This window comes from Pelodiscus sinensis, chromosome 3 (assembly GCF_049634645.1).
Source record: "Pelodiscus sinensis isolate JC-2024 chromosome 3, ASM4963464v1, whole genome shotgun sequence".
Lineage (NCBI taxonomy): Eukaryota > Metazoa > Chordata > Testudines > Trionychidae > Pelodiscus > Pelodiscus sinensis.
The window spans coordinates 21,975,525-22,001,720 of NC_134713.1; the positions used below are offsets into that span (position 1 = coordinate 21,975,525).

General features: G+C 43.6%; 1 long non-coding RNA gene across 4 annotated transcripts in view; it reads right to left on the minus strand.

Annotated features, from left to right (window-relative positions):
* Positions 1–26,196, minus strand: part of LOC112543792 (uncharacterized) — a 186,018-nt gene that overhangs the window by 23,195 nt on the left and 136,627 nt on the right. The window contains exon 3 of one of the 4 annotated variants that reach the window (XR_012902507.1): positions 11,342–11,726. The exons of 1 other annotated variant lie outside the window; for it this stretch is intronic. This is a non-coding gene — a long non-coding RNA (uncharacterized LOC112543792). Of the gene's footprint in view, positions 1–11,341; positions 11,727–24,499; positions 24,885–25,025; positions 25,238–26,196 lie in introns of those variants that run through there. 2 more of the 4 variants (XR_012902511.1, XR_012902510.1) reach the window with 2 other exon arrangements.

Sequence of the window (26,196 nt, forward strand, 5' to 3'; positions counted from 1 at the left end):
CTAGGGCAGGAGAGCTGCCAGCCTGGCCACCCAGGACCAGGTGTGCATGAAAATCAAGGGGGTCCACTGAGACCCCCGACACTGAGCCCTGAGCTTAGAATGGCCGTACTGGGTCAGTCCAAAGGTCCATCTAGCCCAGTAGCCTGTCTGCCGACAGCGGCCAACCCTAGGGACCCTGGAGGGGATGGACCGAAGACAGTGACCAAGCCATTTGTCTCGTGCCATCCCTCTCCAGCCTTCCACAAACTTTGGGCAGGGACACCACTCCTACCCTCTGGCTAATAGGACTCCATGGACCCAACCTCCATGACTTGATCTCACTTCCCTTTAAACTCTGTTCTAGTTGTAGCCTTCACAGCCTCCTGCAGCAAGGAGTTCCACAGGTTAACTATTTGCTTTGTCAACAACAACAACAACTTTCTCTTACTAGTTTCAAGCCTGCTACCCATTCCTTTCCTTTGGTGTCCTCTAGTCCTTCTTTATGGGAACTCAGGAAGAACTTTTCTGAATGCACCCTCTCCACCCAACCCCTGCTTTTAGAGACCTCTATCCTGTCCCCTCTCCGTCTCCTCTTTTCTAAGCTGAACAGTCCCAGTCTCTGTAGCCTTTCTTCATCTGGGACCTGTTCCCAACCCCTGATCATGTTAGTTGCCCTCCCCTCTCCCAGCCTTTCTCTTCCCCTCTCCCACCTCCTTTTCCCAGTCTCCCCCAGTTTTTTTCAATAAAGACAGAGTCAATGTTGGAAGAAACGTTATCTTTATTTTGTACATCAATAAGAAGGGGGGCTAGGGAAGGGTAAGTGGAAGGAGGTGAGGGAGGAATGGGGTACGAGCCCCCGATGGGGAGGACTGGGCTGGCTCTGCGGGCTTCTGGGGGTGGAAGCTCTCCTGCAGCCCCCCAATTACTCCCTCTCCCCAGATGGCAGCCTGCGGCAAGTGCAGCCGGGCTGATGGCCGAGTAGTGTGATGTGCCCAGTGTGGGCACTCAGGGCACTCCAAGCCAGAACTTCTTTGCAAGCGGGGCACCCCTTAGAACTGTGTGTCCGGGGTAGGGGTCGGGACCCTTTAAGCGCAGCCCTCGGCTAGCCTGAGACAGCATCTCCATGCTCTAAGTCCTCCTTTTATGCCCTGCCGGCACTGCTTCCGGCCATCCTTAAGCCCTGTTCAGAGTCCACTCAATGTGGACTTACTAGTTCGAACTAGCAAAACGCTAGTTCGAACTAGTTTTTAGTTCTAGATGCGTTAGTTCGAACTAGCTTAGTTCGAATTAACTAATTCGAACTAAGTTAGTTCGAACTAGCGCTGTAGTGTAGACGTACCCTGGGAGTTTTTTGGTTTATCAGCTTCAGAAGGGGAAGGGTTCATGAGACTGACAGACCCCAGAGACAATGGAAAGCAGTCAACACTCCAGCTCAGCCTGACTGACAGGTTGTAAGTGGGGATTGTTCTGTCTCTGTCTCTGAACAAACAAGCTGTGTGCAGAAGAGGTCCTGCAAAGACAGAGAGCTGAAAGAGGAGTACAAGAAGAAGTCCTGCAGCGACAGAACCAGACACAGACAGGCCAAGCAGTGCAGACCCTGTGTTGAGCAGCAGACTGGCAGTGCTCAGAAAGCCAAAAGGAACAGAGAAACAACACAAGGAGCTGGAACTGGCCAAGCAGCACAGCCTGCAGCTGGATGTGGTGAGCTACTGGGACCTGCAAAGTGTGGGGAAAGGCTCTGGACTGGGAGAGGGGTCTGGCCACTTAGAGACTGAGGCTGTGTGGTCACTGCCAGTGCAAGCGTGTCCAGCCTGCAACCCCTTGCAGCACATCCAGGGCTTCTAAGGAAGAGACTGTGAACTGTCCTTACACTCTGCAGACTGCTGTGTTGATGTCCCTGTGCTACAGAGCAGGGCTGTGTGTTCTCATTTAACCATTCTCATTGTTTCTTATTCTATTCTCTTTAATCAGTTGATGTTTAATAAATTGTATTTGCTTTGAACCTTATGAAGTGGTCACTGGGCCAAGAAGGCCTGCAGTGTAAAGAGAGCACCTCGGAGTGGGGACACCCTAACTCCTGCCCCTAGTGACTACAAGGTCAGGGATTAAGCCCCAGGAAACCTGGGCCCAGCCTTGTTGGGGTTTCAAGGGCTCTGCTACTCAGGAGAGTGGAGGGGGAGCCCTCAGGATCAGGGAGCCGTGGGGTAAAGGAAGTGGGAGCGGGGACTCAGATCCTTTCACTGGTTCATTTCACCGGGGTGTATAGAAGCCAGGAAAGTTCCCCACAAGAGCGGGACCATTCCCCCGCTTACACATAGCTATTGATGTGGGATTTGTCAAAACCAATACACTGTTGAGTTTTACCCAAGGTTGTGCATGGCACTCGCTAAATCTTTTGGGGGACCCAAAAAGAGAACAGTGTTCAAAACATGATCACATCTTTGCTTGTATAGCTGTGTAGTCTGGAAGGATCGCATTATTCATGCTCCAATAAAGGAAAAAGGGTGAGAGATTCTGTGCAGCCATGTTACTTTTTCCTAGATAGTTTGACAGAATGTGTCAGTGCCATTGACCAGGTGAACACACCATCACTGCTATAAAATATTAGAGCTGGAAAGGACCTCAAGAGGGCATTGAGTCTAGTCCCCTACCCTCATGGCAAGACCAAGAAACATCTAGACCATTCCTGACAGGTGTTTGTCTACCTGCTCTTAAACATCTCCAATGATGGAGATTCCACAACCTCTTTAGACAATTTATTCCAGTGTTTAACCGCCCGGACAGTTAGGAAGTGTTTCATAATGTCCAGCCTAATCCTCCCTTGATGAAATTTAAGCCTACTGCTTCTTGTCCTATCATCAGAGCTTAAGGAGAATATTTTTTCTCCCTCCTCCAAGTAATACCTTTTCAAGTATTTGAAAGTTGTTATCGTGTTCCCTCTCAGTCTTCTGTTTTCTAGACTAAGCACACCCAGTGTTTTCAATCTTCCCATATAGGTCATGTTTTCTAGACCTTTAATAATTTTTACCGCTTTTCTCTGGATCTTCTCCAGTTTATCCACATTTTTTCTGAAATGTGGCACCTGGAACTGGACTCAGTACTCCAGGCGAGGACTAATCAGCACAGAGCCTTTATATAGGTATATAAATACATGTAGCTTTTCTTTTAAGGAAATTAATGCAAACATACATTTAAATTGATGTGGTTTTAAAACCCCAGCACTATAGGGTAACCATATTTCCAAAAGGAAAAATGGAACACCGGGTGGACTGGTCTGAACCCTGCTCTTTCACCTTCTCTCATGCAGTGCTGGCCCTAGCCGCTGCTCCAAGCCCTCCTTCCTCACACACGCTTAATCCCCTCGCCCAAGAAAGACTCTTGGGTAAACAGATCAAGTTGGCAAGAGCAACTGGGACAAATGTCCATTTTTACTAAAAATATTGGGATGGCCAAGACAGGGCTTAAAAAATTAATTGTCCCAGCCAAACTGTCCCGTATGGGCAGCCTCCAGCACTAGCTACTCTGTTATGCTACAATTGAGTGTAACCTTTCTGCCAGCTGGTATCAGCAACAACAAGGGTCAGGTTCAATAGCTAGGAGTTCCTCTTATAACTTTAGAAAACAGAACTGGCTCAAGTCCCCACCCGGAAATCTGGGAAAACTAACCACATCTCTGGCTGCTCATTGCCTAGGCAGAGTAGGTGAGCCTATGCAAATACAGACTGTTCCTGAGATCCATTCCCCCAGTACATCAACAGATGGCAGAGAGAGCTCATCCAGACATACATGAACTGGTCACATGACATACATGAACAAAAGCGAGAATTTCTCTCACATGAAATGTGATCCAGTCACATTGCATATAGCTATTAAAATATTGAAGTTAACATGTACAATATGTGTATTCTAGATAATAAACTCTTTAAACTGTACTATGAAACACTATGGGCCAAATCCTCTCCCAATATAAGTGAGTGAACATCTGGCTCTGTGTATTGGGATCTGCAGTTGCTACAGTATTCATGACTTTGAATCTCTCAACTCCTGTCCCTGTATGATTTCTGCTCTAACACATTAGCATATAGTAAACGTTCCAATATTGAGTGTACAATAAGGATTTTATTCATCAATAAATTATTTCTAGAGTGAGCTGATATTTTATTCTGTTTTTCTGCATAGCCAGATGGGGGTGTTGTCCACATAATATTTGTGAACCACGAAATACACTGCTGGCATCTGGAAAAGGTTTGTTATGCTGTACATTTCAACATATGTTTCGAGCACAGGTAGAGGGAATCCCCAACTCTGACTGAATCACAGAAATAGCTTTGTTTTGCAATGCAGCCTGCATATATTACATCTTGGTCAGCAACAATGATGCCACTCATGAACAGGGTGGTGTCAACTACTCCTGGGGCAGTCTCTTTAGGAATCCCAGGTTTCTCATAACAAGTCTCCTTTGATTCATTTCAAATTAGCCCAGTCCATCAAATTAAACGAAGATCAGTCAATCAGCACTTAACCTCCAGGGCTTGCAGTCTTTCTTTGACCCCCTGTCAGTTGATTAGAAGCAGCCTGGCATGGTACTGTTTCCCCTTTGCTGTCCCAGATCTTACTGCTCCCCTTCTTTCTCTCTGCTCTTCCTTTATAGCTGGGCTTGTTCCCCTTATTGGCCCCAGCTGTGCATACCTCCATGCTTCCATGACTGATAGTTTTGACAGCAGTGTTGGGTGTGGTCGGCCTGGTTGCCTTTAATCCAGAATACTCCTCTCCTTCCTATCTATGCTCATTATGGGGTTTGTAAATCACATTACATATCTTCTGCCTCAAGGCTCAGGGTGGTGAAGTCTACTTCTCCTGACAGAAAATTGCTATTGTCATACAAATTTCCTGCCTAGTGTTCTGTGTGGAAGGTGTCTGGTTGCAAGAACAGGAATCATCTTTTGATCCTTGGGTTTATCTCTTTGATGATATTCAACCAGTGTAGGGGGCCATGATTGGTGTTCTGCTCCAGCTACTTCTTGGGAAAGGACTGCCCACCCCCTACCTCCAGTGCATCTGTTTGTAATATGAATTCCTTCTCCAAGATTGAACTAGACAACAGTGAGTTTATGCAGAGTATGCTCTTAAGCTCTTGAATGGTACTTTGACTACTGGTCAATCATAATGCCCATTTTGGGATGCTTACAACTGTCCTGCTTATACATCCCAGAATTATTTTGCTTTTTGTGTGTGTGTGTGTGTGTGTGTGTGCAAGTGTCACACTGTTGACTCATATGAAGCGTGTGGTCCACTATGATCCCTTGATACCTTTCTGCAGCACTCCTTCCTAGGCAGTCATTTCCCATTTTCTCTGCATGCAACTGATTGTCCTTCCTAGGAGTACTTTGTGTTTGCCTTTATTGAATTTCATCCTGTTCACCTCATTTCTCCAGTTTGTCCAGATCATTTTGAATTATAATCATATCCTGCAGAGCATTTGCAACTCCTCCAAGTTAATATCATCCACAAACTTTAGAAGCATACTTTCCTTGTCAATTATCTCAGTTGTTGATTAAGATATTTAACAGAATAGGTCCCAGATCTGATCTCTGTGAAACCCCACTCATTATGGCCTTCCAGCATGACTGTGAACCACTGATAACTACTCTCTGGAAATGTTTATCCAATCACTTATGCACCCTCCTTATAGTAGCCCCATCTACATTGTAATTTTCCTAATTTATTAATAAGTTCACGTGAGACTGTATTAAATGCATTACCAAAATCTAAATATACCACATCTACTGCTTCCCCCCTTATCCACAGAGTTTGCTATCTTGTCAAGCTAGCCAGTTAGTTTAACATGATTTGTTCTTTACAAATCCATGCTGTTACTTATAACCTTATTATCTCCTAGAGGTTTGCAAGTTGATTCTTTAATTATTTGCTGCATTATCTTTACTTGTATGGAAGCTAGGCTGACTGGTCTGTAATTCCCTGGGTTGTCTTAATTTCTCTTTTTATAGATGGACACCAAATTTGCCCTTTTCCAGTCTTCTGGAATTTCTCCCATATTCAATGACTTTTCAAAGATAATAACTAATGGCTCAGATTTTCTTCAATCAGCTCCTTGGTATACCAGGATGCATTTCATCAAGCCCTGGTGACTTGAAGACATCTAACTTGTCTCTTGTAATTAGTATTGTGTTCTTTCCTTATTTTAGCTTTTGATCCTACCTCATTTTCACTGGCATTCCCTATATTAGGCATCCAATCACCACCAACCTTCTTGGGGAAACAAAGAACGAGGAGTTCTGAGGTGGGTTTTACCCACAAACGCTTATGCCCTAATACATTTGTTAGTCTCTGGTGCCCCAGATTCCTCATTGCTTTTGCAGATATGGAATAATGCAGCTATCCCTCTGAGACATGTCACATGAAAGAAGTCATTGAACACCTCTGCCATTTCTACATTTTCTCTTCTTATTGGGGGGCAAGGTAGTGCTGGTGGCAGAAATGCTAACAGTAGGCTTTTTCATCTAGACTTAGCCAGTCCAACGTGGCAGCTGTCACCTGTTCATAGTCCTTGAATATGGCATTTTTTAATCCACGGTATGGTGACAGGGCATCCAGCCCAGTAGACAGGATTGCTACCAAAAGGCCTGGGTCACTTTTTAAAATTACAGAGAAGGACTTTAGGTCATTGTGTCTTCCTCTTCGGAAGCTTCTGGGTGGTGAGAGTAGTTGCCTGAAGTGCAGGGGCTACTTTCCCTGTGATGGTGGGGCCCTGAGGAATAGCAGCCAGTATGAGGTCTGCCATCTGTTATAGCAATTGTTGCTGGTGTGATGCCATCTGTTCAAACAGTTGTTGCTGTGCTTGAGAGTCAGCCAGCCATTGCAGGAGATGAGTCACTTTCATAGCTCTCTTGCATATGTAACAACAAAAGCAAAATTCTTTCTTTGTTTCTGAGCTTCTCTTTCCTGTGGGGACATTTAAAGTCAGCCCCATTTCTATACCACACTGTCAACTGCTCATGGGGCAGTTTCTCTGAAGCTCCCAGCTTCCTCCTAACTGGGCTGCCTTGATTTATCTCAAATTAGTCCAGCCCATCAACTTAACGTAAGTGAGCCAGATCTTAACCACCAGGGTTTGTAGTCTTCCTTTGCCACACTATCAGTTTCTTGGAGGTAGCTTGGTAGGGGGCAGTTGCCCCCTGCTATCTTGGGCCTTTCTGCCTCCTCTCCTCTCTCTGTTTTCCTTCCTATATAGGGGGCTTGTTTTCCTAATAGTTCCTAGCTGTGGGTGCAGGCCTCCATAACTTGGCAGCTGTGCTGACTGTGATCAACCTGGTTGCCTGTAAGCAGAGAAGACTCTCCTCTCTCTTCTGTCTGTGCTTAGTATGGGGTTTATAAGTCCCATTTCAGTGGTTGGGTGGGAATGTGTCATAAAGTTGCCTTAGTCACAATGCAGTGTTTAGTCTTCGAGTCTCTTACTGGAATGCAAAGAAAAATATCTGGGATCTTTCGTTTTGTTTTTGCCAAATGCATGCTGCAAAACAGATTTCGTAACTATTTTACTGCATCTAAAAAAAAGTGAATTTTCTCCACATATTGTGAACTTGCCAATAGTTTGTAAATGTTAGTTCCAATCCTGTCAGGTGACAAATACTTCCTGAAAGGTATTATCTATTTGTCTATACATGCATATGACCTCCACTGCTTTAGTATTTCACAAACATTAATGAATGTAAATTCATGACATTAGTGAAATATCTTACAGGTGAGAAACAGCACCACAGACTACAAATCACATTGGAAGTATATGAACCAGCTTGGAATCAATGCTAATCCAGTGCATTAAACATAAGACCATCTTTCCTCTTTTATTGCCACTCTCAAGTTCCACTGAGTCAAACTATTGACTTGAAACCAATGGGAATAAGATAAATACCTCAGAGTATGAGTTCCTTTACAGCATTGAAAGCATGACATTTGTTTTCAGGTTTTTGAAGTTTTTTTGAAGGCACAAAGCTATCTTTTGCTCCCAAAAATTTACCCCACCACAACAACTGAAAAAGTGTCAGCCTTGACAGCCTTGAGATATCAAAGAATGGGGACATCACATTCTGAAAATAAAAGCCTCTTCAATCAAAGCACCATTATAGAAAAACACAGTTAAATAACAGACAGACTTGAAACAAAACAGTACGGGTCAGTCAATACACTGAAATATAATATGTTATTTTGGAGAATGTTGAAAAAAGTCTTTTTGATAGAATATACCAAAACTAAATGTAATTGAAGCAAACTGCAAAGAAAATTATGAAGCAGTAACACCAAATTACAATAAGATGAATGAACAAGTGGTTGCAAAACTGTGGTCCAAGACTAGGTATTGGTGGTTCACTGGGAAGCCATAGCAAGTGGAATACTGCAGAAGTCTATCCTGCATCTGGTACTAGTAAGTATTTTCATTAATGACTCTGTTAATGAAACTTACAAAATACATTTACAAAATTTGTGGGTGACACCAAACTGGGAGGGATTGCTAGCACTTTGGAGGACTGGAGTAGAGTTCAGAGCACCTTTGATAAATATGAGAAGTGGTTTGAAATCAACAAGATAAAACTCAGTAAAGTCAAGTGCAAATTACAACACTCTAGAAAGTGAAAATCAAATGCAAAAATACAAAATGGGACTAACTGGTGAGCCAGCAGCAATGCAGAAAAGGATCTGGGGAGTCTGTAAGGGTCACAGATTGAACATGAGTCAACAATGTGATGATCCTGAAAAAAAAGGTAAATGTATTTCTGAAATGTATTAACAGGAGTTTTCTATGTAAGACACAGGAGGTAATTGTCCCACTGTAATCAGTACTGGGGAGATCTCAGCTGAAGTATGGTGTCCAGTTTTGGGCACCAGACTTTGGGAAAGATGTGAACAAACTGGAGAGAGTTCAGAAAAGAGCAATAAAAGAGGTTTAGGAAACATGATCTAAGAAGAAAGAACTGGATATGTCTAAGCCAGAGAAGACTGGTGGGAGATGTAGACTTTAAGGCCAAAAGGACCACAGTGACTGTTTAGTCTGTTGTCCTGCATATCACAGGCCTCAAAACCTTGCCTTCCCACTCCAGTAATAGACCCCTTAACATCTGGCTGAGTTACTGCCACCCTCAAATCATGATTTAAAAACTTTGAATATGTAAAACGTTGTCACCAAGAGGATAGCTATCAGTTGTTCTTCATGTCCACTGAGTGTTAGACAAGAAGTAACTGGCTTAATTTGCAACAAGGAAGATTTACTACTACACTATGGCTACGGCTAGACTGCATCCCTCTGTCAACAGAGGGATGCAAATCAAGCATGTCGAACTTGCTAATGAAGCCAGGATTTAAATATCCTGTGCCTCATTAGCATAAACATGGCTGCCGCTTTATTTTTAATGGAGTTTTTTTCGAAAAAACCAGTAGTCTAGATGCGGATCTGTCGAAAATAAAGCCTTTTTCGACAGATCCTGTATTCGTCAAAAAATTAGATTTACAGAATCTGTCGAAAAAGGCTTTATTTTTGACAGATCCGCGTCTAGACTGCCATTTTTTTCAAAAAAACTCCATTTCAAAAAAAAGCGGTGGCCATCTTTATGCTAATGAGGCACGGGATATTCAAAACCCGGCTTCATTAACAATTTCGTCATGCATAATCTAAATCTTTCTGTCGACAGAGAGGTGTAGTCTAGACATACCCTATATAAGGAAAATCTTTCTCCCTGTAAGGATGGAATAGATTACCCATGGAGCTTGTGGAAAACACATCTCTGTAGGCCTGAAAAGCTTCTAGTTATACCTAATCCTGCCTTAGAGAGGAGGCTGGATAGGTGATCTCTTGAGGTCTCTTCCAGCAATGGGTGGTGGGTGAACCTCGGTCTAGAGGAGGCAAGCCCCTAAACCCATACTGCTGCCTGAGGCCCTAACCCTTCTGCCCAGACCCCTTGTGGGAACTGCCCCCATACGGCAGGGACAGGACTTCACTGTAGCATGGGAAGGGCAAGAGACATCCCCAGCCCTGTAGGGTGAGCAGAACACAGTGGATGGTCCTCTCTGGCCCTGTAGTGCAGGTACATCCTAGGCCCTTGGAGGTCTGGCCACTCTGCCCGGCCTTGACAGGGCTGAAATGCAGGCAGCCTCAGGAAACTGGGGGAGACACTCGGAATGGTGCCACCCATGCTTCCTGCCCTATCTATTTATGATTTTTCAACATTTCTAGATACATCTTTTTCACATGGCCCTTCTGTGAAATTTAAATTTTCTTTACATTTCCATTTTTCATTCCAACTTGGGACAAAAACAAATGTTTAAATGTCTGAATTTCCATGGGATGAACATTCCAAATGTGGACAATTTAATTCATAATGATTGTGCATTTTCATAGAAGGTACTAATTGTGATTTAACTGCAGGATCAGTCTTTTCCTTTGATTACTCAGATGGAAGCTACACTTATTTTTGTCTAATGCATCAAAGTGTTCAAGCACCAGTGGCTAAAATGTGGAGTAATGTGTCTTTCTGGCGTCTTTCTCTTTCAGGAAGATTCTGTTGTCTATGGCTTTGGTTCTTCATTTCTCCAGACTACTGTACCCCTTTCAAGGGTCTGATTTATCTTGTGTACCCCAAGTTTTCCCTCACTTAAAACCCAATGTGTACACAATCAGACAAAAATACAAATGTATCACAGCACACTATTACTGAAAAATTGCTCACATTCTCATTTTTACCATATAATTATAAAATTAACTGTTTGGAATATAAATATTGTACCTACATTTCAGGGTACAGTTTATAGAGCAGAGTAAAGAGTCAGTAAACTGACTTCACTGGTGCTTTTTATGTAGCCTATTTTAAAAATAGGCAAATATCTAGGGGTATGGCTACACTGCCACCCTAGTTCGAACTAGGGTGGTTAATGTAGTCAACTGAAGTTGCAAATGAAGCCCGGGATTTAAATATCCTGGGCTTCATTTGCATCTTGCTGGGCGCCACCATTTTTAAATCCCCGGTAGTTTGGACTCTGTGCCCGCGGCTACACGTGGCACGGAGTAGGTAGTTCGAATTAGAAAGGAGTAACGGTAGTTCGAATTAGAAAGCCTAATTCGAACTACCTACTCCGTGCCGCGTGTAGCTGCGGGCACGGAGTCCGAACTACCGGGGATTTAAAAATGGCGGCGCCCGGCAAGATGCAAATGAAGCCCGGGATATTTAAATCCCGGGCTTCATTTGCAACTTCGATTGACTACATTAACCATCCTAGTTCGAACTAGGGTGGTAGTGTAGACATACCCTAGAATAGTTGATGCACTCCCCTGGAAGACTTCTATGTATCCAAAGGGATACATGTACCTCTGGTTCAGAACCACTGGTCTATGTGGTAAACTGGACTACCAGTGATCAGGGTCATGCACAGTACATATACACATTCTCTCTCTCTCTAAATATATGCCATATAAAGACTCTCCTTGTAAAAATCCCACTGTAATCACTATCCTAGTAAAAACTTGATACCTATATTGCCTGTGAGGTCAGTGTTGGCTTTTCTCATCTGCCACAAAAGATGAGCTTGCTTAAAGCATAGTGTTGCTTGTTCATACATCTTCACATTGGTTGAGGGTTTTTCCCTCCTGGAGTCAGCATTCCTTGCTCAGTTGTGCAGGTTCTATAACATATTTTCTTCATCCTCTTCCCCTTTTCAACTTCTCCCATAGGCCCTGAACACTAGGAAACAGATGCATAAGAACACTGCATATTTTTGAGCTTTCTATAGTGCTGACCATCACAGTGCTTAGTCCATTAGTCTTGCTCAATGTAACTGTGAAAGCCCCATACACAGCTTGATTTTACATAGGATAGAAGCTCTGGATTACAAAAGTGATATTTTAATCTCTGTATATCCCACTTACACAACTACTACCGCTCTTCTTGGTAGCCTCATCATTCCCAGAAGTCCTACAAATAGCCAGGAATTAGACTTATAAGGCTAGTGAGCCAATATTCTTCATGCTTTCATGTTGTTCTGACAGGAACTAGACAGATTTCTTCCCTCAACTAAGTCCATTGACCTAAATGGCTTACCTCAGTGACAACTTTGACCTATGTTTAGTGTATGACACGGTACTACTCAGTGTGTAAATATTAAGGTCCTAACTTCCAGAATAAATAATAAATATGGCCACTTCATGCTCAGAGCCATCCAAATTTTCACCCTCTCATAACCTGACAGTACAATTTTGTGCTATATGTGCAAAGCCAAGCATGTAGCTCACTGTGTTCCATGCAAGTAACATCTGATAATGTAGCATGTGAGTTCAGGGGGATATAATGTGGGGAATGTAGGGATTCAGCTATGAAAGCCAGATCCCCAGCTGCTTTAAATTGGTACCAATAATATCAAAATCAATACAGTTAGGTCTATATTCACTCCATGAGGAGTGGTGCTCAAAGAATAATATTATATTTTGTATTATAGAAGAAAATAGGAGTCAGAGGTCAGGGACAAAGGAAGGATATTGAGAAGAGTTAAGCCAATCTCTTCCATTTCTCTGTGCAAAAGTTTTCACCCGCAACCTCTCCTGGCACAAGGTGAAGAAACTCCAGGGCACCTAACCCCGAAGCACTCATAATCCTGGAATAAAATACATCTAAAATAGTTTTGGTTTATTAAAGGCTAATTCTGCTCCTATTTACATAATTTAAAATCAGAGCAACTCCAATGAAATCAATGGAGTTACTGTGGATTCATGCTAGGATAAATGATAGCTCCCAAATAGCTACTGTGAAGGCTCTTACCCACCCTGGCACTTCGAGTGCAGAAGGTGGGGGCTTGGAGGACACATTAAAATATCCTGCCATTAAAGGCTTATGCTTAATAAATCTACCCAGGGTCCTGAACTTGGGACGTGTGCTGCACCATCCAAATGCAAAAAGCCTTTGAGAGCCCAGGAAGATGCACTTGGGAATTTCTTCCTGAAGGGTATCCCCAACCTCTTTAACCCTTCCTCAGGAAAGATCTTGAAAACAAACTGCAATTCCTAATAGTCGACCTTCAGCCTCAGGCATGTGCACCTGCTTTCTTGGACACAGGAATCAGATTAAAGTAATAAAAAGGTGATTTTATTAACAAAACAGAGACGACATACTTGGTAAAGTATATTTGGTTGTCAGGTGTTACAGAGCAACTGAAAAAAAGCAGATTAAAAGCACAGAGAATTACTTCCCTGGGATTCATTTTCAGATACAGAGTATGGGGAAGGAGGGACATAGGTTCAGCGCAGAGGAGTTTAACTAACTCTCCTGCCCCCCCAAAAGAAAATAACCTGGTAGTGTCTAACTAAACATTCCCCATTTTACTCACATCTGTTGTTCCAAGGTTCTGCCCTTTCTAGACATGGATATTGCTGAAAATTCCATGCCTGGTTCTTGGCTCAGTCCATCCCCAATCCCTCAGCTCTTGCTCTGAACTCACACAAAAAACTAAAGCAGGCAGAATCTGGTTTTGATACAAAAATCTATCACTCTTCCTATTCGCTCTCCTGGTTCCCTGTCAACACTTCCAGAATGCTCAATCTTTCTAGGTTTAACCCTTTACAGTCAGTTTAATTAATTGAATGGCTGGGATGTTTAGAAAAGAGCAGTACCCCTTCTATCTATCATGCCTACTTTGCCTAATATTAAATGTGTTACCAGTTTAATTACAAAATTCTTAAGAGCATCTAAAGGCAGTGGCAGTTTGGGAGTGAAACAGTTAACACCAAAAACGTTCTTTGTTTGGGGACATATTTTGCACTTTCAGAGCATGGACAACATGTTCTAATGCATCTTTTTTCCCCTCTCATTATTATAATTGCACTTTATATTAACATATATGGCTTTTCATCCCAAAATACTTTCCAAACCTTTATAGAAATGAAATTCAAGAATCATTTAATCATTTAAGTCAGCAGCTGTTGAAAGCATATAGCAATACTCTTTGAGAACAGCTAGTAAAGAAGAATAATATAGCCTACTGAATTGTAGGGCAATTTAGAAAGGCAGAATGTAATGAAGCGAGTTGGAATTTGGTCTAGCCAGCTAAGTTAACAGCTTTTCCCTTATGAAAAATACCTATAGGATCTTAAGGCACCTATAATGGTCAGAACCCTGTTTTTCTATCTCCCAAGGACATAAGCATAAGGGCCCCTAGCACCATCTTTAGGCACTGCAGTAAACTGGGTTTTCCTCAAAGGTTTCCCATTCAGTCAAAGACTTGGCATTGCTCTGTTTTGCCTGTAAATCTGACAGGATCACAGCCAGTGTAGAATGCATTCAACCTTCTAGGTACTATAGTTGTTAAAAAATTCTATTCCATAAAGACTGACAACATTATTTTCACTACTACAAAATAATGCAAACATCTCTGGCAAAAAACCAAAGATCTTCCTAGCCAATATGGAACTGGTAAAAGGCCAAAAATCCAGCTGCTTTGCTGTAGGTACAAAAAATATTTCATTCAGTGTCAATTTTGCAGTGGAATGTAAATGAGAATCAGGATGTTTGTTAGGTGTAGATAGGAATGGAGACTGTTCTAGATAATGGAGGGAAGTGCACAAAATTGACTACCCTTATGGAGACACAGAGGGTACGTCTACACTACAACGTTAATTCGAACTAACTTGGTTTGAATTAGTTAATTCGAACTAAGCTAATTCGAACTAACGCATCTAGAACTAAAAACTAGTTCGAATTAGCGTTTTGCTAATTCGAACTAGCGCGTCCACACTGATTGGACGCAGGGGCGCATTTAAGGGCAGCTGAAACTAGTTCTGGCAGGGCATCAGGTCAGTAGTTGCTTTGTGTGGCTGCTGTCTGAGGCTATCTGAGGCTCGTGCTTAAAGGGACCCCCCCGGACAGCTGGTTCTCAGCTTTTCCTGCTTGCTTGCCAACCTCGCCGAGGGACAGCAAAGCGTTGATCTCTGAGCCCGTGTGTGTCGGTGCTTCCCTTTGGGGATGCTGCCGCAGGTGGCAACATGGAGCCACAGCTCGCCCTGCACCTTCTGGTGCACTTTCTGGACTTGCTGCTGCAAGCCTGCCAGCAATGGCTCGAGGCTGCCTGGCACCTCCTGGTGCACGTCAGCCCCCTGCCTCTCCACCTGGCTGCCCTGGGGGCCGTGGAGGAGCCGCGGCGGCGCCCCGGCACCGGCATGCCCCGCCGCATCTGGCGTCTGGACACCAGCAGCGGCTGGTGGGACCGCATCGTCCTGGAGCGCTGGGAAGACCGACAGTGGACCCAGAACTTCAGGATGAGGAGGGATACCTTCCTGGAGCTCTGCGAGTGGCTCGCCCCTGCTCTGCGCAGAAGGGACTCTCGCATGAGGCCCGCCATCCCCCTCCAGAAGCAGGTGGCCATCGCCCTCTGGAAGCTCTCCACGCCGGACAGCTACCGATCCGTCGGGAACCAGTTCGGCGTGGGGAGATCCACCGTCGGAGCGGTGCTCATGCAGGTATGGCACTCGTCGGCCACTGCGCCGGGGCGGGGAGAGGAGCTGCAAGGAGGGGATGGCCCGCCCCAGAGACAAAGCGGGGGAGGGAGGAGGCAAAAGTGCCCCGCACCGGAGTGGTCGGTCTGCCCCGGCTGTACTACACGCCGCCAGGGGGGTTGCTTCCGGGAGTGGGGCGCCTATGAAAGTTAGTTCGAACTAACTTTGTAGTGTAGACATACCCAGAAAGACTGGTATTTTAAGGTAACTATCTCTCCTCTTTTGGGTTCCTGTTTCTTTCGGGGGTTGCAGAGAAATTGCCTGCAGCTATCTGTACACATAGCTAAAATACAAGATTTTATGCAAATGCAGTCTCATTGTGTGTGTGTGTGTGTGTGTGTGTGTGTGTGTGTGTGCGCATGCCCCACATGGGCACACAACTTACTCTGTGTTTTTCAAATACACCGTGGGTTGAGAACTAAATAAATATCATAAATACTCTCAAGATCAGACATAGTTCATAGCTTCTGCTGTAGCCTCTTCTGAGAAAGCCAATTCCCCAAAGTGAAAACCACTGACAGTTCAGAGGAGCATTTAATTCGTTTCTCTTTTGTTTGTAAAGCAGGATATGTTAACGTCCAAGTTATTCCCTAATTCCTATAATGCTCCATGAAATAGGAGTGGCTCAGGAGTGTACATTTGTGGTAATTAAACCAGTATGAAATTTGCACTGTCAGGAAATACACAGCTCTTTCTTGGCTAGCCACTCATCTATTTATAGAAATACACCGGGCCATTAACTTGAGAGGCAATGACATCAAGAAACAGATATTGAGAGGAAGCCAATTTGCTTGACAAAAACATCCATTACATTTATCACCAGAGGAAGCTGAAAAGTAATCAATTAGAACGCTTCAGTTGGGAATGACTAATTGGATTATTAAAAATACAGTCACTGTGAAGTCACTGTGGTAGGCCAAATATTAATACTCTTAAAGGCACAAGATGTTATAGATGACTGGCTGATTCACACAAGCTGGGAAGCAGATCCTTATTTAGTCTATTAGTTCTCGTTTCTCATCAAAGTTTCTGGTTTTATCAGTTTTAAAGACCTCGTATAACTTTCTCCAACAAGATGTTAATACGGTACTGCTTCCAGAGGTGTTGTCAGATAATTAGTTCAAAGCAGATAGGTAAATGAATTTGCTTCTTCTTTTCCCACTTACCAATTTGGCCCATGATGCTACTAAACTGGGCCAAATCTTAGCTCAGAAATCAGCCTTCTGCCCCTTCCTCAATCCAAGTAGCAATTATTTAAGGGTACGTCTACACTACAGCGCTAGTTCGAACTAACTTAGTTCGAATTAGTTAATTCGAACTAAGCTAGTTCGAACTAACGCATCTAGAACTAAAAACTAGTTCGAACTAGCGTTTTGCTAGTTCGAACTAGTAAGTCCACATTGAGTGGACTCTGAACAGGGCTTAATGATGGCCGGAAGCAGTGCCGGCAGGGCATAAAAGGAGGACTTAGAGCGTGGAGATACTGTCTCAGGCTAGCCGAGGGCTGCGCTTAAAGGGTCCCGACCCCCACCCCGGACACACAGTTCTAAGGGGTGCCCCGCTTGCAAAGAAGTTCTGGCTTGGAGTGCCCTGAGTGCCCACACTGGGCACATCACACCACTCGGCCATCAGCCCGGCTGCACTTGCCGCAGGCTGCCATCTGGGGAGAGGGAGTAATTGGGGGGCTGCAGGAGAGCTTCCACCCCCAGAAGCCCGCAGAGCCAGCCCAGTCCTCCCCATCGGGGGCTCGTGCCCCATTCCTCCCTCACCTTCTTCCACTTGCCCTTCCCTAGCCCCCCTTCTTATTGATGTACAAAATAAAGCTAACGTTTCTTCCAACATTGACTCTGTCTTTATTGAAAAAAACTGGGGGAGACTGGGAAAAGGAGGTGGGAGAGGGGAAGAGAAAGGCTGGGAGAGGGGAGGGCAACTAACATGATCAGGGGTTGGGAACAGGTCCCAGATGAAGAGAGGCTACAGAGACTGGGACTGTTCAGCTTAGAAAAGAGGAGACGGAGGGGGGACAGGATAGAGGTCTCTAAAAGCAGGGGTTGGGTGGAGAGGGTGCATTCAGAAAAGTTCTTCATGAGTTCCCATAAAGAAGGACTAGAGGACACAAAAGGAAAGGAATGGGTAGCAGGCTTCAAACTAGTAAGAGAAAGTTGTTCTTCTTCCCAAAGCAAATAGTTAACCTGTGGAACTCCTTGCTGCAGGAGGCTGTGAAGGCTACAACTAGAACAGACTTTAAAGGGAAGTGAGATCAAGTGATGGAGGTTGGGTCCATGGAGTCCTATTAGCCAGAGGGTAGGAGTGGTGTCCCTGCCCAAAGTTTGTGGAAGGCTGGAGAGGGATGGCACGAGACAAATGGCTTGGTCATTGTCTTCGGTCCATCCCCTCCAGGGTCCCTAGGGTTGGCCGCTGTTGGCAGAGAGGCTACTGGGCTAGATGGACCTTTGGTCTGACCCAGGACGGCCATTGTAAGCTCAGGGCTCAGGGTCGGGGGTCTCAGTGGACCCCCTTGATTTTCATGCACACCTGCTCCTGGGTGGCCAGGCTGGCAGCTCTCCTGCCCTAGCCGGCCACTTTCCTGTGCCTAGTGCGGAGATCGTGGACGAGGTCCACGATGTCCGCACTAGCCCAGGAAGGTGCCCGCCTCTTGCGGTCCAGGGCAAGCTCCCGGGAGCCGCCAGCCTGGTCCCGGCAAGAGGGGGTGGGCTGGGAGGCATCGGGTGGGTGGCTCTGTGCCGTGCCAGGTGCAGGGTCTGCTAGCTGGGTGCTGGCAGGCTTGCACCTGGCACGGGCACCGTAGCCAGCCCGTGCCCCTTTAAGGGGTCCGGGGCCGGGAGGGGGGCATAGAGTTTCCCTGGTGTTGGCCAGAGTGGCCACCAGGGAAACCTGGGGAGGGCTAGCCTCCCACTAGTTCGAACTAAAGGGCTACACAGCCCTTAGTTCGAACTAGCTAGTTCGAACTAGGCGTTAGTCCTCGTAAAATGAGGTTTTCCTAGTTCGAACTAAGCGCTCCGCTAGTTCGATTCAAATTCGAACTAGCGGAGCGCTAGTGTAGCGCATAGGAAAGTTAGTTCGAACTAACGTCCATTAGTTCGAACTAACTTTCTAGTGTAGACATACCCTAAGTCATTCCTGCTGTAGTAGGTGAGGGACTTACAATATTTACTGTATTTATCCTGAAGACTCAGGCAGGGTAATATTATTATCCCTCTTTACAGATGCAGAATGGAGACTCTGTGAGGCCAAGTGATGTGCTCAATATCACACAGGAGGCAATTCAGGGAGTTAAATGCAGGTTTCCCAAGACTTAGGCTAATATCCTAATCACTGGACTGTCTTTCCTTCCTACGTGCAACCACCACATTAGATAGACTGTGATAGACTTCAGTGATTTGTCAGGATTGGTCCCAACATCTTGTCAGACTAAACCAGTAGCCAGACACACACACAGTGATTATATGCAGAATTGCTGGATTTGGGCACTACTTAGTGTACAAGAGACAGAGATGACAGTAAAGCTTGCGGGGACTTCAGGGTTTGGCACAAACTCCTATCCTTGGCCTTCAGATAGCCCATGTATGGGGACTGTTTGGAAAAAAATGAAAAGTTGTTGAAATACAGGATTTTTTTGTCAAAACTGAGATACCTTTGCAAAACATTTGGGCTTCAGCAAAATGTCAGAAAGGATTTTGTCAGAAAGTTTTTGTCAGAAAGGATTTGTTGGTTCCTGGCTTTTTCTCGTCATATTTGACCAGAGAGACAGAGAAACCTGAGTTCTTTTATTTAAAAATGGATATCTTGAGACAATTCTGTTTCACACAAATATTCAAAAGGTTTGGTTCAAATATGGAACAAAAGCAAATTCTGAACCTTCGAAAGCTTCTGTAAAAGAAAATCGTCATCCTCCAAAGAGCTCTTATTGATCTTTAAGGCATGATGCAGGATGCATTGATTTGCTGATGTTGATACAGTAGGAAGGGTATGATGGAGGCTAGTACATGATATTGAGGAGTTTTGTAGGCTGTTATGAAGTTAGCTACTAATTATAATTTGGTGTACTTGTCAGTAGAATGAGGTTCTTTAGTAGGACTAGCTTAATTAAAGCACTGCTCTAGCTATGCTGCTGTAGTGTAGACATGACAGTGATAGAATGTTTTTGTATTAGTTTCTTTTCTTTTTATCACTGTGATAAACACTCTCTTCCCCTACACCACCCCTCCCCCCGCCACTCAACCAAAAAGAGGTATCAGCTAGGTTGATAAAAGGATTCATCCTTTGTCCCAGATGTATCTAGTGTGGAGAGAGGTTATGGGGAGGCAGAGTGAGGTTGACCTAACTGCAGTGCACAAAGTGTGGATTTTTTCACAGCCCTATTTAATGAAGGCCAAACCCGAGGTGTAATTTGAAGGAGAAGGAGGAATGCGAAGCAAGAGTCTCTTTTATGCATAGGGTTATTCTTTTAAAAAAAAGTTAAAGTATGAGAATTTGCTAAGTATTCAAAACTCTGAATGCTAATCCTAATGTCTAGGAACCGTGAAACTAGATTGGGCATCTGGAAAAGACTGACATTTTCAATAGATCTATAATATATCTGCAGTGGGACAGAAAAATTTTGAGAGCAGCCTTTCCTGTTCCAGGCCAGAATTTATTATTATTATTTATGTGTGTTATAATAGCACTTAGAGCCCTCAAGATCAGAGTCCCACTGTAGGAGGTGCTATACAAACACACAGTAAAAGTCAGTCCCAGCTGCAAAGAGCTTAACGTATAACTAGTGAAGATGAACACTGGATAGGGAAACAGAAGCATAGAGAAGTGAAGTGACTTGCCCAAGATCACACTACAGACCAGTAGCAGAGCCAGGAATACAACCAAGTTCTCCCAGCACTTAGTCCAGCACCCTATTTATTATGGGCCTTAACAGGACTGTGATAATGTGCAAAATAATCTTGAAAAAAGTTCTCAAATACTTTCATATCAATACCACCCTATACCGAAAACCTACCGACCGCTATACTTACCTTCATGCCTCCAGTTTCCATCCCAGACACACCACACGATCCATTGTTTACAGCCAAGCACTGAGGTACAACCGCATATGCTCCAACCCCTCAGACAGAGACCTACACCTACAAGATCTTCAACAAGCATTCTGTAAACTGCAATACCCACACGAGGAAGTGAGGAGACAGATTGACAGAGCCAGACGTGTACCCAGAAGCCTCCTGCTACGGGACAAGCCCAAGAAAGAAACCAACAGAACACCACTGGCCATCACCTACAGTCCCCAGCTAAAACCTCTCCAATGCATCATTAGTGATCTTCAACCCATCCTGGACAATGATCCCTCGCTTTCACAGGCCTTGGGAGGTAGGCCGGTCCTTGCCCACAGACAACCCGCCAACCTGAAGCATATTCTCACCAGCAACTACACACCGCACCATAATAACTCGAACTCAGGAACCAATCCTTGCAACAAACCTCGGTGCCAACTCTGCCCACATATATACACCAGCAATACCATCAAAGGCCTAACCAGATCAGCCATACTGTCACTGGTACATTCTCCTGCACATCCACCAACGTAATATATGCCATCATGTGCCAACAATGCCCCACTGCTATATACATCGGCCAAACAGGACAGTCCCTACGTAAAAGAATCAATGGACACAAATCTGATATTAGGAATGGCAACATACAAAAACCTGTAGGGGAACACTTCAATCTTCCTGGACACACAATTGCAGATCTAAAAGTAGCCATCCTGCAGCAAAAAAACTTCAGGACCAGACTTCAAAGAGAAACTGCTGAGCTACAGTTCATCTTTAAGTTTGACACAATCAACTCTGGATTAAACAAAGACTGTGAATGGCTTGCTAACTACAAAAGCAGCTTCTGCTCTCTTGGAATTCACACCTCCAGATCAGCTGCTAGAAGTGGGCCTCATCCTCCTTGATTGGATCCACCTCGTCATCTCCAGCCTGATCCTGGCCTGCATATTTATTCCTGTCTCTGGAAATTTCCACTACATGCATCTGACGAAGTGGGTCTTTGCCCACGAAAGCTTATGCTCCTACACTTCAGTTAGTCTATAAGGTGCCACAGGACTCCTCGTCGCTTTTGCAGATTCAGACTAACACGGCTACCCCTCTGATTCATTACTGTTTGTTTCCCTTTGGAGATAAAAATAATCATAATCCTTGTGGCATCTATACACTAAACCATTCCATTGATAATATTAGATGGGTATCTCCGTTATGGGATATTCAAATTTAAATGTCTTAAAAAGCCTGATTTTCAGTTGATGTAGGACACATGACCTCTTAAAAGAAGGCTCCTTTAAATAAACTACAGTTAGGTGTCCAAAAGTTGAGGTATCCTACATCGCATAATTTTTAAAAACAGTTCACATACAAATACAAACTTAAAAAGTCCCCTTTTCAGATGAATATTATATCTGGTCAAAAAATTCCCACTGATGCTGTTTTGCAAAGAAAATTGGATTTGACCAGATGAAAATGTGGACCAAACACCTTAGTACTCACTTATTTCAATGTGGTTCCTCATGGGAGTTGTAGTTCAAGTGCCTCATGCCCAGATCTCATCTATAGGCAGGGATTCCCAGCTGGAATTTATCTTCCAAGCTGTATCACAACAGTTTATGAAGAGCGAAGACAGTAGTACATTGTGAGAAAGGCATCCAAACTACAACTGTGTTTATGCACCATGGTTCTAAAATACAAATATTCCCATTTTCAATTTTTCACACAAAAGTTGAAATTCCCTGCAGGATTTTTTTTCTCATCTGACCAGCTTTGATGCAAATGTTGTAATTCACAATACTTTCATCTCCTGAAAACTTTCCCACAGCAATGAGCTATACCCTCTTCAGTGCCAATAATTCAGATTAGAATTAAGTGATGACAAATGTTCAGAATCCAGAGACCTCAACAACTGCTTTAGAACTCTAACAACTGCAAAACAAAGATGCTCTGTATCAACCTAATCTTGTGAGAATTTGGAACAGGTTGGGGCCAACCAGATAATTTGAGAATTTTCCAATTTAAAAAGGAAAAATCTTTGGGGGAGGGAGTGGTAAAAAATGGCACAACTAAGCACAATTCATGTTAGTAATTTGGAGGCTTAGGTAAATGACCTAATTAGAACAATAAAAGATGAAGATAGGAATTTACATTAATGTAAATTAAGGGTATGTCTGCACTAGCCCCTTAGTTCGAACTAGGGAGGCTAATGTAGGCATTCAAAGTTGCAAATGATACCTCATTCCAGGACGAGTAACAGTTAATTCAAACTAAGGACTTAGTTTGAATTACCGTTTCACTGCCGTGTGTAGCCGTGTGCAGTTATTTCGGACTAGTGGAATTTAAAAATGGCGACCAGACGGGAATATGCAAATAAAGCCCTGGATATTTAAATCCTGGGCTTCATTTGCAACTTCGAATGCCTACATTAGCCTCCCTAGTTCGAACTAGGGGGCTAGTGTAGACATACCCTTATTGTAATTCTAAACAGTTTAGTAGGTTATTCTGACACTATTTTTAAAAATCCTTACTTATTTCAGCTCAGGTTTCATTCTAGGTCTGCTCATCACTCTATTTGTTGTTAAGATTTAGAGACCAGTACATTAATAAACAGTAGAGTTGGAAGAGAGGGTAATTTAGAGACATTTTCATTTTTCAGATCTTTTTAAAAGTTCATTTGAGGACTGATGATAGTTACTGGACTGACAGATCTGGAAACTTGTCCTGTTTCTATTCAAAGAATAGCTACAACATGATAGGAAGGAAACAAGTTCCAGTGGTTAGGGTATGAGATGTTGTAATTAAACAAGATCTAGGCAAGTGGGGAGATATTATTTCAGGAGGCATTTCTAGTAGGATTCTGCAGAGATCAGTACTAGGTCTCACACTATTCACTATTTTCATCAATGATTTGGAAGCAAATATAAAATTATTGCTGATACAATTTGGGGATGACAACCAAAGACTGGTGTCAACAGAGTTTAGGGCCAGAAGGGACTCCAGTTCTCAAACTGTGGGTCGGGACACCAAAGTGTGACACATCCCAATTTTAGCCAAAACCCAGGTTCCATCCTGACCAGGAGGGGTATGGGACTCATACTGCAATCTCCCTTTCCCCCACCTGGTATGGCTTGGGCTCTGATACCGCTCCCAGGCATCATGTAGTAACTTTATTGTCAAAAGGCAGTCATGGTGCAATGAACTTTGAGAACAAGTCTAATCTGACCTTCTGTGTAGCATAGGCCAGCAACACTAACTAGCATCTGCACAGTAAACATAGCAGCCAAATTGGACCACAGTATAGCAAGGCACAAGAGACTAGACCATTATGTGCCACAGATAGAGAATAGGAGGCCTAAGGACTAACAGTGGTCAAAGGTCTCACAATGGCAGAAACGTTTAAGAGAGATATACCCAGATAATCCCGGCAAGTGACCTGCACCCAGACACTGGAAAAGAGAGCAACAAATCTCCAAAGTCACTGCAGAGGTCTGGGGAAAATTCTTCCTGACTCCATATGGGGTCATAAGTTAGAACCTGAACAGGTGAACAAGAACTACCCAATCAAGCACCTAAGGGTATGTCTACACTACCACCCTAGTTCGAACTAGGGTGGTTAATGTAGGCAACCGGAGTTGCAAATGAAGCCCGGGATTTGAATTTCCCGGGCTTCATTTGCATATTGCATATTTCATTTGCATATCGCATATTGCATATTTGCATATTGCCTGGCGCCGCCATTTTTAAATGTCCGCTAGTTCGGACTCCGTGCCCGCGGCTACACGCGGCATGAACTAGGTAGTTCGGATTAGGCTTCCTATTCCGAACTACCGGTACACCTCGTTCCACGAGAAGCATGGTACTTATGAACATGAGACAAAATGACAATAAGGCCCAGAACTGTTGAGTGATCGAGGGAAGGGCAATTATACAGAGTGATCTGCATCCCTTGGTAAGATAGGCCTGTTAAAATACAATATATTTTAATACTGCCAAATAAAAGGTCATACATCTAGGAACAAGGAAAGCCGACCATACTTATAGAATAGAGGATTTTATCCTGGAAAGCAGATTGTATCACTGAAAAGTAATACACTCCCCATACATGACTAGAGTAGCTGTAATCGATGTACCTTAGTTTGAGTTACTGCAGCATCTTCAGAGCAGGGGGTTGATCAGAGAAACTCTCCTGTTGACTCCCCTTACCCTTCTTGCTTCAGTAGAGTGCCAGGTTCGATGGGAGTACAATCAGCAGTTGATTTAGTGGGTCCAAACCCTGGAAGATCGATCCCCTCAGTGTCCTTCTCCTGATAAATGTAGACAAGGCCAAAGAGTAGGGATCTACGGTTACAAATATAACAGTATAAAACCCTCATATAAGACAATGGTTACTTAGTGGATTAAAATCTTGTCTAGCATAAGTTTGTTACCTGAAGCAACTTCTCAGTTTCACCAGCCCCAGAGCCAGGGCTCAACTTTCATTAATACAAGCAGCACAGTCTTTTTTACTCCTTCCAAGACGGTCAACCACAATGTCTTTTTCCCCACTTCATATGTTCCAAGAACCTTTGAAGAGTGTTTTTGCTGCTTATTCCCCAAAGTGGTAGCACCGTGTCCCTTTTCTGGTTCTCCTATTATTCCCATTGTTACATCCAAAAACCTAAGAGAACAGATGCATCAACACTCCTTTGTCTGGGACACACGTGTTTACCAACCTCTCCCAGTTACACAGTTTGAATACATTTTTAGTATATACCTACAACTTCTTGATTAACAAACATGCTTTCAGCTCACAATGTTTATGGTGACCAAAAAGATATAAGCTCTCACTTGGTACTTCACATGACATTCCTTATAGATAAATACTGTGACAACAATGTGAAAGGTGCAGTGAGTTTGTCAGGAATTGCCATCACATGTCAGTGACTTCTTTGCCCATTGGACACGCCTTCAGCTTTCCTTAGAGATTTCTCATCCAAATATTGACCAGCCTTATTTCTGCTTAATGTGTGACATCTGATTAGATACAGATAGAGATTTGTAGGCAGAGTTTAAGGACAAAAGGGATCATTAGATCATCTAGTCTGACTTTCTGTATCACACAGACCATTAAATTAGACCAAATTACTCCTGTACTGAACCCAATAACTTATGTTTCACTAATGCATACATTCCAGAAAGGGACCCAGTCCTAATCTGTAGGTATCAAAAGATGGAGATTCCACTACTTCCCTTAGTAATTTGTTCCAATGATTAATCACCCCAATTGTTAAAAACATCAAATTTGTCCATCCTCAGCATCCATCCCTTGCTTTTTGTTATAGCTAAAGAACCCCTTTGTACCTAGCATTTTCTCCCCAAGAAGATACATATGCATTGTAATCTAATCACGTCTAAATCTTCTTGTTCATAAGTAAACAGTTTGAGCTCTCCCCAAGAAGATACATATGCATTGTAATCTAATCACGTCTAAATCTTCTTGTTCATAAGTAAACAGTTTGAGCTCTTAAAGGGTACGTCTATACATCAGGGCTAAAGCTGAAATAAGCTACACAACTTCAATTGCATAGCCTAAGTCGAAATAAAATATTTTGGCTTTAGGCACTATCTATACATCAA